Raw genomic sequence first — 16,406 nt, 5'->3', positions numbered from 1 at the left:
GCAGAGAGAGGTGACATAAGACTGTACCTGCAGGGTGAGAAGGCGCTTGCTAGGTCAAGAGTGTTCTTTGAATAGTTGTTGTACCTGTGTTTGGTGGGGGATGCAGGAGCAAGAGAAAAGAGTAATGGTGAACAGATCTCTCCAGATAGAGTAACATATCTGGAAGGAGATTTCAGACATCGAGAAAATAATGGGGAGACTGACCACAGATCCTTCTGGTTTCGTGTGCAAAGCCCAAGAGCATCCATAGCTGGCTGCCCTGGGGTCTGGAGGGAAGATGATGTTAGCTAGGCAGTAAGGTCCGGAACAAGGGTCTTGCTGCCAAGAGAACAGCCACAATCTCTGGCCAGGAACAGCTCTAAAAAGCCCTGTGACAAAGCATTCTTCTGCTCTGCGGTTGTTGACCCCTGGCTCTTGCAGTGAGGTGGCTGGATGCTAAGACACTGGAGAGATTTTTTTCATTCCCATATTGCAATCATCTTGAGGAAGCACAGATCTGCCCACTTTCACTCCCTCATGAATGAAGGGATTTTCTAAATCTTGCAACTGAATTTAAAAACTCAAAAGAAAAAAAAAAGTGGAAGTGAACCTTGCTTTCTCCAGGTACTCTGGATTATCAGCCCTTGGGGATTTCTCGAGACGATCCCTTCATGGGACCACAGGCCTGTTGTCCACAGTTCCCATGAGCTTGCACAAGGTGGCATGGAGCTTAGATGCCAGGATCTTTCCTTAGCCAGAGTCCAGAGTAGCTAGGAGTAGCTGGGATGATAGCCTGAATTTCTGGAGCTCAGGACTAAAGCTCAATCATCTCTGTGTCCCTGGCCACTAGAAACCGTGGCTAGTATACCACAGACTCTCAAAAATACTTCTCTGGCTAGTGAAGGGTGGCATCTTGTTTATTAGACCTGGGATGAGATAAAGGCCACTTTGGGAAGAATTCCAATGAGCAGAAAAAGGGGAGCACATTTCAGGTGGGAGAGAAAGGATGGACAAAAGTGCCTGGTGTGGAGGGAAGCATGGAAAAATCTGAGGACTTGGAGGGGGAAAGGGACAGGGGGAGGATGTGCTGATCAGGGTGCTGGCTCTTCATGTGCATGGCTTCAGCTGGCCTTTTCAAAAACTAGGTGAGGAGGTAAAAGAAAGAAACTGAGGCTAAGGAAGGCCATAGAACTCTTGCTAGAGATGAGAGAAGACCACTTGTGTTGGACTCTAAAGCCCGGGTTTCATCAGATGGAAGAGAATAGTAAGCCGCTCAGGTTGCCTGGTTCCTAGAGAAAGTGAAGAAGCATAGAGGAAGTAAGGATGGAAGGTGCCACGTCCGTCTTGTCGTTCACCCACATCCATAGTAGTCATGTTTATATGGCCTTCCATGTGCCCAAACCTGAGCTGGGCATATGTCATCTCATCGAAAGTAACAGTAAGCTGGGCACCGGTGGCTCATGTCTATAATCCTAGCTGCTCAGGAGGCTGAGATCTGAGGATCACAGTTCAAAGCCAGCCCGGGCAGGAAAGTCCGTGAGACTCTTATCTCCAGTAAACCACCAGAAAACCAGAAGTGATGCTGTGGCTCAAGTGGTAGAGTGCTAGCCTTGAGCTGAAGAGCTGAGGGATAGTGCCCAGGCCCAGAGTTCAAGCCCCACGACTGACAAGAGAAAAAACAAAAACAAAAACAACCCAGCAGCAAGCTAGGTACCAATGGCTCATGCCTGTAATCCTAGCTACTCAGGAGGCTGAGATCTGAGGATCATGGTTCAAAGCCAGCTTAGGCAGGAAAAGTCTGGGAAACTTTATCTCCAACTTAAAAAGCCAGAAGTGGAGCTGTGGTTCAAATGATAGCATGCTAGCATGGAATAAACAAAGTTAGGGGACAGCATCTTGGCCCTAAGTTAAGCCCTCGTAGTGGCATAAAACAAACTCAAACCAGGAGCTAAGTCTTAGGAAGATTCAATCACTTGTCCAAATTCACAAAGTCAATCGTCGACGGAGCTTAGATGGAATCAACAATGATCCTGTAACCCAGATTCACAAGGAACGTGCTTGATGTAGGAGTCATAGCTTAAGGATTCGATTCTCTAGGAATTATATGTGCACAGATCTTAAATTTTAATTAATTTAATTATTATTATTTGCCGTGGGTGTGCTGCAAGCTTGGGCTTCACTTTCAACACGGTCCCTTTCTTCTGTACACAGCTCTGCCCACTTTACTTTTCTCTTTACTCTGTCCTCATGACCCAAATGGATAGAACCTCAAGCAAAGTTCATAGCCAGCCTAAAAATAAAAGCCCAATCTTCTGGCAGATAAGGACATTTCTCAAGAAGAATAGAAGTGAAAGACAAAAAAGTTGGGGGGGGGGAGGGTGCCTGGGTGCAGCGTCAAATGAGCAAACCATTCCCTTTGCAGCTACTTTTCTTTCTTAGGGGTCTCTGTCACAAATGGGTGAGTTTCAAATACAGCGTTGCTCAGAATCTGCTCTGAATCTGCTGGATCAGAAGGCAATTTCCTGGCCTCCCCCAAAATTCAGAATGCCTTTTGTGGGGCCCAAGTTTCCTCTCTGAGACAACCCCGCCCCCCTCCGTGTGAAGAATGCTGACATCTAGGACACTGCTTCTGCAATGTAGTTCTCAACCATGGGCTTTTGCTGTTGCTGCTAAGAAAGTCAGGGATGCTAGGCACTTGGAGACAAGTAGTCTTTCAGGCCCCAGCCCTAACCAGAGGCATTGACCTGGAGGCCATGTGTAGGAGTCCCCATCTTTCGGAATTAGTGATGTGGTTAGAGTAGCAACGTGACTGTGGACGGAAGGAGGTAGGTCGGATATGAGAGTCTCCCTTCGTGAACAAGTGTGCGTCATCTGAGTCACAACCTGGATCGTTACTCTCAAAAACAAGTCACTTTTGTTCCTGTCAGCAACTTGGCTAGCCCTCCACCAAGGGGACAAGGAGGACTTGTGCTGAGATAGAGAAGCCCTGGAGCCCAGGCCCAGGCCACAGATGGTCTCTTCAGGACAGGCTGGGTTTGGACAGATAGCAGGCAAGCTTGAATCTCATCTAGTACAAAACACTACTAGGGAAAACTGTCAGAGCATGTGAGGGTCCTATGTTTGTATGAATTTTTTTTTAAACTACAAGTATTGGGGTGATCGAATCTGGAGCTCTCTATGCACTTTAAAGTAATTGGAAGCTTCAACACAATCAACTTTGAATGGTTGGGAATTTGGGAATGTGAATCAAACTTCCTGGGGTTTCTGGAACAATCAAGTCTGGCTTTACTATAGCTAATAGGACTTGGACAGCAGGGAAAGTCATTCCAGTGGGGAGATTACCATCATGCTACACTCTGGCTTTCTCTGTGCCCCATTTTGGTCCCTTCTCTTCCCAGAAAAACATGTCAGAAGGCTCAGAAAATCTCCTAATTATAGAATCAGGAGAACTTCAAGTATATTTAGATATGGGTTTGGTTTTTTTTTTTTTTTTTTTGCCACCAAATTAGCCAAGATGTACAGAATGTGGGCTGTGGGATGTGTTCGGCGTCAGGCATGGAGAAGAGGTCTCTGAGCTGGGAGGGAGAGTGCCAAGGTCCTTTTCAGCAGAGGCATTCTTTGTTTTTGAAGGTAACATCTCTGAGCGTTTTTTCCCCTTGATTTTCATCTATTTTCTACACCTCTTTATGTCCTTAAGGTACCTGCACAGAACCCTCAGGTTGGGTGTTTTGGAATAATTTGAGTAGTGAGAAGCTGAAAGTGACTAGAAATGGAAGGTATAAGAGTGTCTGGAGTCTCCTCTAACGTGCATCGTTTGAGTCATCGCTGGCGTCTTTGCGATCAACAACACACTTTTATTGATGTCAGCGTCTTTCCAGGTACCATGGAAGTCCAAAAAGAAAAAAGAGTCGGTGATGTCTAAAAGTGTTCTAGGCAGAGACACCTCATGGAATGTCCCAGGGAGGATCCAACAGAGACACAAAGAGACCAAAGCCTCTGGGAAGCTCCAACCCATCCCCGGGGCTGCTTTCTGCTGCTCTGCATGGGGTGGATGAGTAAGCGATGGACTGTGATCTTCAGTGGAAATCTTCTGTTTGTCCAGGCCCTGCAGTTCCCTCACATTATAAGAAAAGTAATGGTACCTTTGAAGACTGAACAGGGTTGTTAGGGTAGAGTATAGGAGGAATGTTCTTTACATGTTGATCCACAGTCCCCTACTTTTCCAGATCACCCCCTCTTTACAGAGGTGCACTGCGTCCTTGGATCTTCTGTGGATCCTTTGTGATCAATTTAAGCCCTTAGAGATTCCCCCCACTTCTACCCCACCAACAGCAGATCTGATTCGAGACTACATACCTCTCTCTGTATAATTCAATTCATTTGGCTCTTCTTCATGTACGTATCTCAGTTAATTACCTTGGGCCATCTCCCTGAGTGTGCTGTTTTACCTGGAATGATAGCTGGTGCCCGACATTAGTGTATGTGTTGACAAGCAAGCCCAGGGGATGTGAGCAGGGAAATCACTGATTAGGAAAATGAAAGACAACTTCATTGATGTTTCTGTTTATTCACAGAACACTGTATGCTCTAGGCTAGAATTTTTTTGTGACTAAGTAAATCCTATTAAAGAAAGAAACAATCCCAGTGGAAGAAAAAAAAAAACTTTATCAGGCTGAAAAAAGCCTAGTTATTGAATTAAATTCTAAAATGGAAGACATGACTTGCAAATAGAGATTTCATAAAATGCGATGAGTAAAAGGCAAACTCAAGATAAAGTTCCTAGAACACAAAAGCAAAAGATAAAGAAATGAAAATGAAACAATAGAATAATTGTGAAGGACAGATAATCAAAAGCCCAACCCACAAATAACAGGAGTTCCTAAAAATAATTCGCAGAATCTTTGAAGCAGAAGCCATGTGTAGAAAACATATTGGCTTTAAGCAAAAATCTCATTTTCAAATTCAATGTGAGGCCATTTACTGTATTAATCAGGACTCTGGGTTGTGTCAGAGTTCTAGTTCGAGCTGATTTGGACATAATGAAATCTACGAGTTTATCAGGAATCTTTCTCCAGCTCTGGCTTCACCCTGGATTGACTTCACTTGGAAGTGGGGTTTGGAGGACTTCCACAGAGACGTGGGATCATTCCAGCTCCAATGGACAGGAGTACTTCCTTTCTATTGCCTGAGCTATGAATCTTGGGAAAATCTTCACTGACCTTGATTGGCTTGGTTTAGGTCATGCAGTCACCTCTTGAATGAATTTATGTGCCTGCATCAATTATGCATTAATTGCATAAGCAGCACAATCCAGTCCTGGAATGAAGAGTGGGTCATCTCTACCCTGTGTCCAAGACTGCAAGTAGGGAGAGACAGATTCCGAGAGGGAAATTCCAGAAGAAAGGATGATGGAAAAGCTGAAAAACAGCATGTTGGGCAGGTGAATAGCTACTTTCAGATGTATCCAGGCAGAATTTTTACTTCTAAAAGTTGACCAACCTCCTTTCTTCATACTTATATATATGTTGGGAGAAAAAAGTATGTCAAGCATGCTTCAGATTTCTCTTTTACACAATTCTGAATGTTCCAGGACAATGAAAGTTTTGGGAAGCTGTAAAGGAAACACATTACGTGATCCAAGAATTCTCAACCTAGATAAAGTGTCACTTGTAATGTATATATTCAGAAAACATAATTTCTAGGACTCTCCCTGAGCAAACTGAAAAATGTGTTCCCAAATGCTAGGGTTTGAACTCTGGACTTCCAGCTTGACTTTTTGTCACTAATGTCTGATGCCTTGCCACTTAAGCCACATCTCCACTTCCGGCATTTATTTTTTTTTTTTTGCTGTTTAATTGGAGATAAGAATCTCTTGGATTTATCTGCCTGGGCTAGCTTCTGTGATTCTCAGATCTCAGCCTCTTAAGTAGCTAAGATCAGATACATGGGTGCCCAACTATTTTCCTCTTTTAACCCGTCTAAGCCATTTCCCATGTACTATCCAATGGTCTCCTAGTAAATGTGATTATATCACTTCCTTGCTTAAAATCATTTTGTCCCTACTTCTAGTCTGTAGAATAAATGCAATACCTACCTTGGCCTTTAAGACCTGGCGTGGCTCTGCCTATGCACATGATCTCTGACTACCCTGATCTCTTTACTGGGCACACAGCCACCACCAGCTCTGGCTGCAGGTGTGCCAAGCTCTTTGCTCTATCAGGGCTTGGTTTATGCCATTCCCTCCATCTGAAACTCACCATCCTCCAACCCCTCTGATTGGCTCCTTCTCTTCCATAGCATCTTGGTTCTGTACATCACAAACTCAGAGGCTATCTGATCTCACTATCTAAACTTACACGTCTTACTTCATTCCTGGATACTACTGCCTCAAATCCTTAATGACAATCAGGAATGGTGTATGTAGATGCACATGACACAGGTACGTATATACACACATATATAGAAATTGTACCAGTATGTATACTTGTATGTTTTAGAATGTGAAGGCAGGGACATGCTTATTTTGTATAGCAACCAGTGACACAGGATGCTTCACCATATCTATTTGCAGGTGGAATGGGACATGGAATTGAGGTAACAACAATAGATAAATAAACATAGAGAAAGATGGTGAAGTAGTTAACTATAATTTAAGTTGTTGGAAAACAGTTTTCTTCTATGAAGACATGAACTCTGAAGCTAAGAAAAATATGGCTGGGTACTGGTGGCTCATGCCTGTAGTTGTAGTACTCAGGAGGCTAGAGGGTTGCAGTTCAAAGCCCAACTGAGCAGAAAAGTCTGTGAGACTCTTACATCCAATCAATCACCAAAAAGCCAAAAGTAAAGTTGTGTCTCAAGTGGTAGAGAACCAGACTTGAACCGAAAAGCCAAGCTAGAGCTCCAGGCCCCCAAATTCAAGCCCTGGTATTGGCACGTGCATGGGTATGTGCATACGTGTGCACCCACCCCCCCAGATGGAAGAGAGGGAAGATTTTAAAGTAATGAAATCCAGACTATCTATAGTGACTTTCAATTCTCAGTGCCATGAAATGGACAACACTGGTCTGATGCAGGAATTCTGAGAGAATTCTCTGGACATGTAGAGGAAATGTAGCCTTGAAGGAGGATAGGATTAGTGAGTTAGGGAAGGACATTAAATGTGTGTGTGTGTGTGTGTTTGGGGCTGAAGTAGAAAAAGTCTAAGTGAAACCTGGAAGTGAGTGAGAGTAAGTAGAGTGTGGCAGAAGTTTGAGGAACACCCGAGACTTGGGTGTGCAGAGGACCCATGGGGTAGGGATGCGGGGGAGGGGGGAGCTGGGGGAAGGGTAGTCAGGATTCGGAAGAGCCCGATGAAATGGTTGCCATGGGCACGCCTTCACCCCGAGTAGCTAGGTGGCGTGTGCCTGCGGCCCAGTCAGTCTGTGGACAACAAGGACACCTTGTGGCACAAGAGAGAAGGTGAGAGACAGATGTGAGAAAGATGTAGCAAAGAGGCCACAGGAACAACAGCCTGGCTGGGCACCATGGGCGAAGAGGGTGCATGAGGAACCCGCAGGCAGAGGGGAAGGTTCTGGAGGCAAACTCACTACTCCCCACCATCCCAGGAGTAGATCCTGTGTAAGGGGAGTGGGTGGAACTTCTCTTCATTCTTGGAACATAATCAGTCTGTATGTTGATAACGATGTCCCTTAGGGCAGCCCCTGGCGGTGGCTGGCTGTGGCTTGGGCACCTGGGAGTAGAGGAGGGAGCAAGCCTGGTGTTCCTGGGCAGAGATCTGTGCTGAACATTGGCCTCTGTGCCTCCTGTGTTCTCATGGGAAAGCAGGGGTGAAAGATTCATAATCCCCACATCCTGATCCTCAGCATTGTAAGGGCTGAGTGGGCATGAGTGTCTGCAAATGCTGTCTGTACATCCCACTTCAGCTCAGCCTCAGGGAAATCTATTGCCCACTGAGTACAATATTCCTTGGTCCGGCACACAACTCTGGTTGGGTCTTCCCTTCCCTTCCCTTCTCTTCCCTTCTCTTCCTTTTCCCTCCCCTCCCCTCTCCTCCCCTCTTCTCCCCTCCCCTCCCCGTTCTTTTCACCCTCCCTGCCTCATGTGCCTCTCTTTGCAGCCCAAGATGATACTGTGCTTGGGATCCTCTTGCCTCACTCTCCCAAGTGCTGGGATGACAAGCATGCACCCCACACCAAGTCTCTGAGGCAGTCTGCAATGTATATACAAAGAGGAGAGGAAATCCACTGTATAAAAACACCGGCACTCTTCCTGTTCATTGCAGCATTACAGTTTCCCTGATGGGAAAACAACAGATGGAATGAAGGGATGAAGAAAACATCACAAACATACAAAGACACGTATAATGATGAAATACATTCAGTCTTAAGGGAAACCTGCCATTTTCTATAACAGGAATGGACCCAGAGGGTTTGAGGTGTAGGTCAGCAATAGAGTGCCTGCCTAGAAAGCAGGAGGGCCTGATTTCAAGCCCCCTCCAGTACCACCAAGGGGGAGAAAAAGGCAGAGAAAGAAAAGATCACCTGTAAGTGATCACACTTACATGTGGAATATCCAAGATGAAAAACACAGACAGCGGAGCAATGATTCCTGGGGTTGGGGGTGGGGGTGGGGTGGGGGTAAGGAAGGAAGTACAGGGATACAGGATGGCAGACACAAAGTAGCAGAACTAGACTGTGAACATGTCTAGAGTGCTAATGTTCAACTTAATAACAGGTAGGAATTAAAGAGTATTCTACTGAAGATTTCAACTACTTTTGTCTCTCATACATACAGCAAACATGGGAAGAAATAGTTATGTTAATCTACCTTGACAGTTGCCTTCTTACTGTGCATGAGACCATGTTGTCAACTTCAAACACACACACACACACACACACACACACACACACACACACACACACACACACACACACGCAGAAAGGAATGCTTCAGGTGCAGTTGCCACTAGATGGTGCCATAATAGTTTCCCTGCAGCAGATGAGATACCAAGAGACCTGCTGGCTTCACAGAACTATCTAGAATAGCTGGGGATGGAGGTAGGGGTGGACTGAGGGTCTGAGAGGAATATATTTCCATGGCATGGCTTCCAGGATGTTGTTATTCCTTTACAATGCGTCTCACAGAACTTCCCTGGATAAATCGGCGGATAGCACGCTGTAGCTCAGCAATCCTCCATGCAGAGTCAACCAGCGCATCCACATTTTTAGGAAGCCCTGCTATAGCAGCTTCACTTGAGCACAGAAGTCTTTACCTGCCCCCAAATCATCTGCTAGTACCTCCATCTGTGTTCATAAAACAAGGTGTACTCTACACATTGCTTCTGGTCAGCTGGGTGCTGCTGGCGCAGGCCTGTCATCCTAGCTACTAAGGAGGCTGAGATCTAAGGATCATGGTTCAAAGCTAGCCCAGGCAGGAAAGTCCATAAGACTCTCATCTCCAATGAGACTCCAAATTCCGTGTGACTGTTGTCTAAAAAATAAGCTAGAGGGCTGGGAAGGTGGCTCAGTGGTAGAATGCTTGCCTTGCATGCATGAGGCCCTGGGTTCGATTTCTCAGCACCACATAAGCAGAAAGTGACGCTGTGGCTCAAGTGGTAGAGCTCTCACCTTGAACTGAAGGGCTGAGGGACAGTGCCTAGCCCCTGAGTTCAAACCCCTAGTACTGGGTGCACAAGTACACACACACACACACACACACACACACACAGGATTAACTGGTACTTCTCCTCCAGCATCATCTAGAAGAGCTGGCCTAATAGATATAACGTCCTATCAAGATTCAGTGAGGCACTAACTGGGTACACTCAGAGAGGATGGATTCTACTTCAAAGACTAAGCATGGTCTTGGCCTTAGAGATAATCACATGGTTGTTTTTCATAGCCAGACTTACCTGGGTGGGGGCAGCCCGGGCAGAAGGCTCTTGCTAGAGTGAGTCTCATGGCTCACTCATAAAATTTTCATTTTCCATCTCTGTGACTTGGTTTGGAATTTTTGATTCTTAAGATATCAGGAAATATACCGGTGTCCTTTTGATTTGGGAACTAAGGCTTCCATTGGTTCATTTCTGGCATCTTGTGCCACTGAAGTGGCGGGCAGAGAAGAGGGCTATGTTGTGGCTGCTGGAATGGATATTTTGATTACTGAAAGGAACTGGGTTGCTGCCACTTTGTGGGGACAGGGAGGCGTTGGGCCAGAACCCAGGGGGGATTTTTCTGGGTTCCTTTCAGGATTTCATGTCCAATAGTAAAAGTTGACTGAAGATGACAACTTCCCCCATGCTGGCTTAGGCATAACCATAGATGACTCAGACCCTCTGGATCACCCACTATACAAACTCCCAAACCTAAAGTGCTGGATGAAGACCAAAGACACATAAAATGGGTAGTGGAAGCAGGAAGTTATAAATGCCAATTATGGCCTCATGATCAGTTACTGGCTTAGTGTGTGTGTGTGTGTGTGTACTCACTACTTCCTTTTCTTAATCATATTTTATTGTAATTATTTGTGCATATTAATTGTGCCTATTAGTGGGTTTATTGTGACATGCCCATAGATTCCTATAGATTCCGATCTATTCCTTTGACCATTCCCACCCTCCCTTTACCCTTCTCTCCCCCCTCCAATTGATTTTTCCTTCACCTTCTGTAATAGTCATACTTCTACTTTAGGGGTTATCTTTGTTTTTTTAATATAAATTAAGTTTTCACATATGAAAGAAAACATGCAGTTATTTGTCTTTCTGTGTTTGACCAGGTCTGGCTGACTTCCAGTTCTGCCCTTTTTCCTGCGAATGACAAAATTTCATTCATCTTTAAGGCTGAACAGTACCCCATTGTTAGATATGTTGAATTTTCTCTATGCATTTTTCTGTTAATAGGTACTTGGGCGGATGTACTACCTTGGCTATTGTGACTAATGTCATAAAAATGTTGTGTACAGTCTCTCTTTTGTATGTTGGCTTCACTTCCTTTTAGTGAATACTCAGGAGTAGTATAGCTGGATCATAGGGTAAGACAATGTTTATTTTTTTGAGGAATCTCCATCATGCTTTTTCCTTCCCTCCCTCCCTCCCCACCCTCCCTCCCTCCCTCCCTCCCTCCCTCCTTCCTTCCTTCCTTCCTTCCTTCCTTCCTTCCTTCCTTCCTTCCTTCCTTCCTTCCCTCCCTCCCTCCCCCAGTCCTGAATCTCTAGCTTCCAGCTATGTCAGCAGAATGCTTTCCACCTGGTCCTGGCCACAGCTGAAGACTATTCCCACCCTTAATGATCTTCGAGCTTCTGTAAATCAGCTTGCTTGCTTGCTAATCCACCAGATGCATGGGGTTCTGGCCTTTTATAAACCCTGCTCTATAGCTCTTAGTTCTGAGACACTGAAGTCCAGGACAAGGCAGTTTCTGGGCAACTAATAAAGACCCTTTGTCAGTTTTGACTGTGCCTCTGTGGATTTCTCAACTCTGAGATTATATTATAGAATAGGAAGAAACATAATTTTTATGACATATGAAAGTTTATATTTTTGTGGCATAGCTTTGTGATTGCCATTAACCACAGGGGAGGGCTGTAGAAGTTATTAAACCATTGACTCTCAGCTTGAAACACACCCTGTGGTTTCGTTTGTGTTCCTAGAGCTCGAATCCTAAAAAAAAAAAGTAAAAATAAAAATAAATCACATTTTGCTTTTCCAATTGTCTCTCACAATAAGGATGGAAAGCCAGAAGAAGTCTTCTTCCTCCTCCTCCTCCTCTTCCCCTTCTTCTTCTTCTTCCCTTCCCTTCCCCTTCCCCTTCCCCTTCTTCTCCTTCTTTCTTCCTCCTCCTCATTCTCCTCCTTCTTTCTTCCTCCTCCTCCTCTTTCTTCCTCCTCCTTCTTCTTTTTCTTTTTCTTCTTCCTCTTCCTCCTCCTCCTCTTCTTCCTCCTCCTCCTCCTCCTTTCTGTACGACTCCTCAGGATTTCTGTCTGCTTATGGTTTCTGTTAGTATCATGCCAGCAAATCTTCACCATAATATTAATATTTGCTTCTCCCACCAGCAGCGAATTCCAGCATGGAATCAGCACCAGCATCCTCCCCCCCTCCCCCCACCCCTTAGGCCTACTACCACCAGCCAGCCAGTCCCTCTGTAGAGACTTGACTGCAGTCCCCTGGGTCCCCCCTCTGAACTCGGATGACTAGCACTGCTTTTGTGCCCTAGATGCCAGGAAAGGAGCACTTATCTCTGACGTACACTCCTGCTGTCCTGAGCCATGCTGCTGCACACCCAAAGCAGCAGAGCCAAGTGACCCTGGGAGCAAACTTCCTTTCTTCTTGTTCAATTGTTTATCTCCATATTTCGTCACAAAAAACAGAAAGTAGACTAATAAAGTCAGGCCCTTGACACACATGACTTCTTCCAAGGAAAGACTTAACGGTCAGAGAGGTTCAAATAAGTAATTTGCTAAGGTTCACCGAAGCCTGACCTTTTAGGTGAGTCTCATATATTCTTTGCCTAAGCTGTATCTCATTCATTCTTTACTTGTGGAAGTTTCTTCTCATATTCAGTGAGAGTCTTCCTTCCTAAATTTGATCTTAATTGGGATAAGCTTAGTGCTCCAGATTGTCAAAAAAAATTAGGATCATTGTCCTAATTTGCCTTCTATCCAGCTTTTTTTTTTTGTGCAATTTTAAAAAGTATAAATTCTATCTCTTAAACTTTATCCAAGTGATGATCCCAAACAAAGAACCTGGTTCCAGTGGTTCATACCTGTAATCCTAGCTACTCAGGAACCTGAGGTCTGAGGATCCTGGTTCGAAGGCAGCCCAAGCAGGAAAGTCTGTGATACTCTTATCTCCACTTAACCATCAATGCCCCGCCCCAAAAAAAAACAGAAATGGAAGTGTGGCTCAAGTGGTAGCATGCTAGCTTTGAGCACAGGAGCTGAGGGTCAGGACAAGGCCGTGAGTTCAAACTCCAAGTGTGGCACAGAGAAAAAGTGGTGGTGAAGGGAGAAGATGTAGGTACCTGGACAGCTCTTAGAATCCATCCCTCACTTTAACTGATACCAGTTTACCAGTCTGTGAGAGTGAAGGTACTATAAACCTATCCAGTCTCTGTCCTTTTATCCAGATTGTGGGGCGATGTCCTATATTTGGAAACTAAAAACCCTTTCACAACACCAGACTCAGATACTGATAAAATTAGCTGACAACATTATTCTCCATATGTTAATCAAATGGTGCTTGTTTCTCACCATACACAAGGCTGGAACCTAATGTAGATACTTGTATTTTCCTCCTCCTCTTCTTCCTCCTTCCTGCCCTCATCACTAATGTGATTGTTTTGATTATCTGTTGTTGAAACACACACAGAAGGCCGGCGCTGGTGGCCCACACTTGTAATCCTAGCTACTTATCAGGTTGAGATGTGAGGATTGTGGTTCAAAGTCAGCCTGGGCAGCAAAGTCTGAGAGGTTTTTGTCTCAAGTTAACCACCAGAAGTAGAACTGTGGCTTAAGTGGTAGAGTGCTAGCCTTCAGCAAAAAAACTCCAGGAGAGTGCCCAGGACCTGAGTTCAAGCACCAAGATTGGGGAAGAAGAAGAACAAGAAGAAGAAGGAGGAGCAGCAGCAGCAGCAGCAGCACAGTCCCATCATCTCTTTCCTCATGAATTTGAGGTGTGGGCATGTCTTGGCAAGAACCTCCACCCTTTTCTGTACGTGGCAGCAGCTAGTTTTGCCCAGTGAGGCTCCTCTAGCCCAACTTGGAGAATCTCATGACGTTGCTGCATACCCTTCTGCCTCTCACCTCTTCATTCCATTTCCAAACTCTGCGCCTATCAACCTGCTGTCCTGGGCCATCCCCAGATGTCCAGCAGGCCTGCCTCTCCCTTTCCCCACCAGCTCCCCTGCACCCTGATGAATCAGCGAGTCAGCAGACGTGTCACCTCGACTCATTGTGGCCCCTGTTCCAAAGCATGGATTCTACTGCAATCGATTCACCTTTGTGCTGACCTGCTTCTCCCCTAGACTCAGCTCTTCAAAGGCAGGAACTGTGTGCCATTGCATACCCAGTACCTAGCTTGGGTGCAGTAGACACTTGGTATGTTGAATTAAACAAATGACGTGATGATAAAACACACACATACATTTACATATGATAAGTTTTAGTTGTTCATGGGGCTTGAACTTAGGTCCTGGGTGCTGTCCCCAAGCTCTCTTTGCTCAATCCTAGTGCTCTACCACTTTGGGCCACAGTGCCACTTTCAGTTTTCTGGTGGTTAAATGGAGATAAGAGTCTCATGGACTTTTCTGCCTAAACAGGCTTTTGATCTCAATCTCCTGAGTAGCTAGGATTACAGACATAAGCCACCAGCACCCGGCTAACACACACACACACACACACACACACACACACACACACACACACATTTTCAGTTAGAATGATACCATCAAAACTAGTTGAGACCCAAGACCTAAGATCTATAAATAGGAAGCAGGTTCTTCTGGATCTGAGCTTTCATAGGGTTCAGTCCATAGGACATTTGAAGCAGTCAGTGTCTTACACACAGAAAGCACCTTAAAAACCTCACCATCTGCGGTATTAGCATGATCACACCTGCAGTCTTCAGGCTGTGGAAAAGCTCTGTTCGGGCTTTTCCTTGAATGGGACCTTGAACCACCTGGCCCCTCACAGGTACTTTTCTTCTCCCCTGGGGGTTCCCTGGGGCTGGCATTCCTAAGAGGGGAGCAATCCAGAAGCATCAGGCTGTTGAGCAGAGTCTGGGTGTGTCTTTCTTTTGGGAGAGGTTCCGCCCTGCTCCCACCCCATCAGCTTGTCTCTGATTGGCTGCAGTTGCAGCAGGTGGATGCAGGTATGCCGGCTGCCAGGTGTCTTGGAGCTTCTCCAGGCCTGGCAGGATTGAGGAGAGGCAGACGTGAGTTCAGGGACAGGCTGCTAGGGCATGCAGCCACCCAGCAGCAGCATCTCCTTTCCTGCTGCCCTTCAGCCCGGGAGGGGCTCTGGGGAAGGCTGGAGGGAACACACAAAAATCAAAGCCAGTCACACTTTGTGGGGGAGGTTAGGTTTGCCCCCTTCATTTGGAGAAGTTACTCAGGCTTTTCATGTTCTCTCAGGCCCTGCTCTTGCTCTGCCTTTTTTTTTTTGGGTGGGTGGGGGGGGGACTAGGAGTGTGACCATGAACTAAAAAGCCCCAAAGTCCTCCCCATCACATCTGAGCCCCATCCTGCCTGAGGTTGGGGCAAACTTAGGCACAACATTTTAGTTGGAACTGTGATTAATATAGTACTGGGAAAACTGGGGTTCCAGATTAAAATGTGAGGAAAAAAGCACTTGGAGCAAAGGAAGAAGGGAAATTTCCAAGATGTCCCTGAGAAAGTGAGGCTGGGCAGGGTGCTGGGTCAGAGGCTGACATGAAGCGTGGAGGCAGAGGACGGCCGGGGAGCGGGCAGGACAGCGCTGGAGAGGGGGCTGGAAAGCAGGACACGTGAGAATCGCAAGACTTAGGGCCCCGAAGGACCCCAGCTGTGGAAAGAGCTGGGCAGGAGTCTTGGAAGAAGATGCTGGAGTCTAATGGGTGATGTGGGGGGAGGGAGAATGGAGTTGAGGTTTCTTACTTGTCTTCCTCTGTCTTACTGTGGACCAGGCTGGGTCACCTGATACCTGCACCTGTCAGCACAATTCTCATGCCAGTCTCAGGTTGGCCTTTGAAGGGCCCGGTCTCAGTTCCTTACCCTAGCTCTACAATTGCTCCAAGTTTTTTTTTTTTTCTTTTTCTTTTCCTTCCTTGTGCTTAATTTTCAACACAGATGCAAGCATGGAGAGAAAAGCAACTATTTGATTAAATTCACACGCAGGATGGCATGCCACCAGCTCCTGTTGACTGTCACTGTGTTGGGCCCTGGAAAGGAAGGAGTCACCTGAGCCCTTCATGGGTCCAGTTTGCTCCAAGTTGCCTCTGGAAAGCTTCATCCCAAGACAGGAAGTTCTATCGGCTGCTGTTCACGTGGACCAGTGCCCAAGCCCTCAGAGGTGGGTGTAGTGGGAAACACCAGGAACCATGTGACTACCCTCTTCTCTGTCCACTCACTAGATAGACATTTATGGAATGCCTACTGTGTGCAGTGTTTTGGGAATAAAACAACAACGAAGAGAGACAAAATCCCGGCCATCATGGAATTTATATGAGAGTCAAGCTAAAAGCCACTTGATCACTTCTAAATTGGGATCCATGGTTTCAGTCTTCCTTTTTGTTTTCCCTGATGGTACTGGGGTTTGAGCTCAGTATTGTGCTTGCTAGGCAAGTGCTCTATCACTTCAGCCAGACCTCCAGAACTTTTCTTGCTGTAGTTTTTTTTTTTTTTTAAAAAACCAGATCAGGCCTCATGCTTTTTGTCAGTGGCTGGTCTTAGGCTGTAACC

The sequence above is a fragment of the Dipodomys spectabilis genome, unplaced genomic scaffold (genome assembly GCF_019054845.1).
Source record: "Dipodomys spectabilis isolate Male_0828 unplaced genomic scaffold, ASM1905484v1 ptg000069l, whole genome shotgun sequence".
Lineage (NCBI taxonomy): Eukaryota > Metazoa > Chordata > Mammalia > Rodentia > Heteromyidae > Dipodomys > Dipodomys spectabilis.
Note: the sequence above shows the minus strand (reverse complement) of the source record.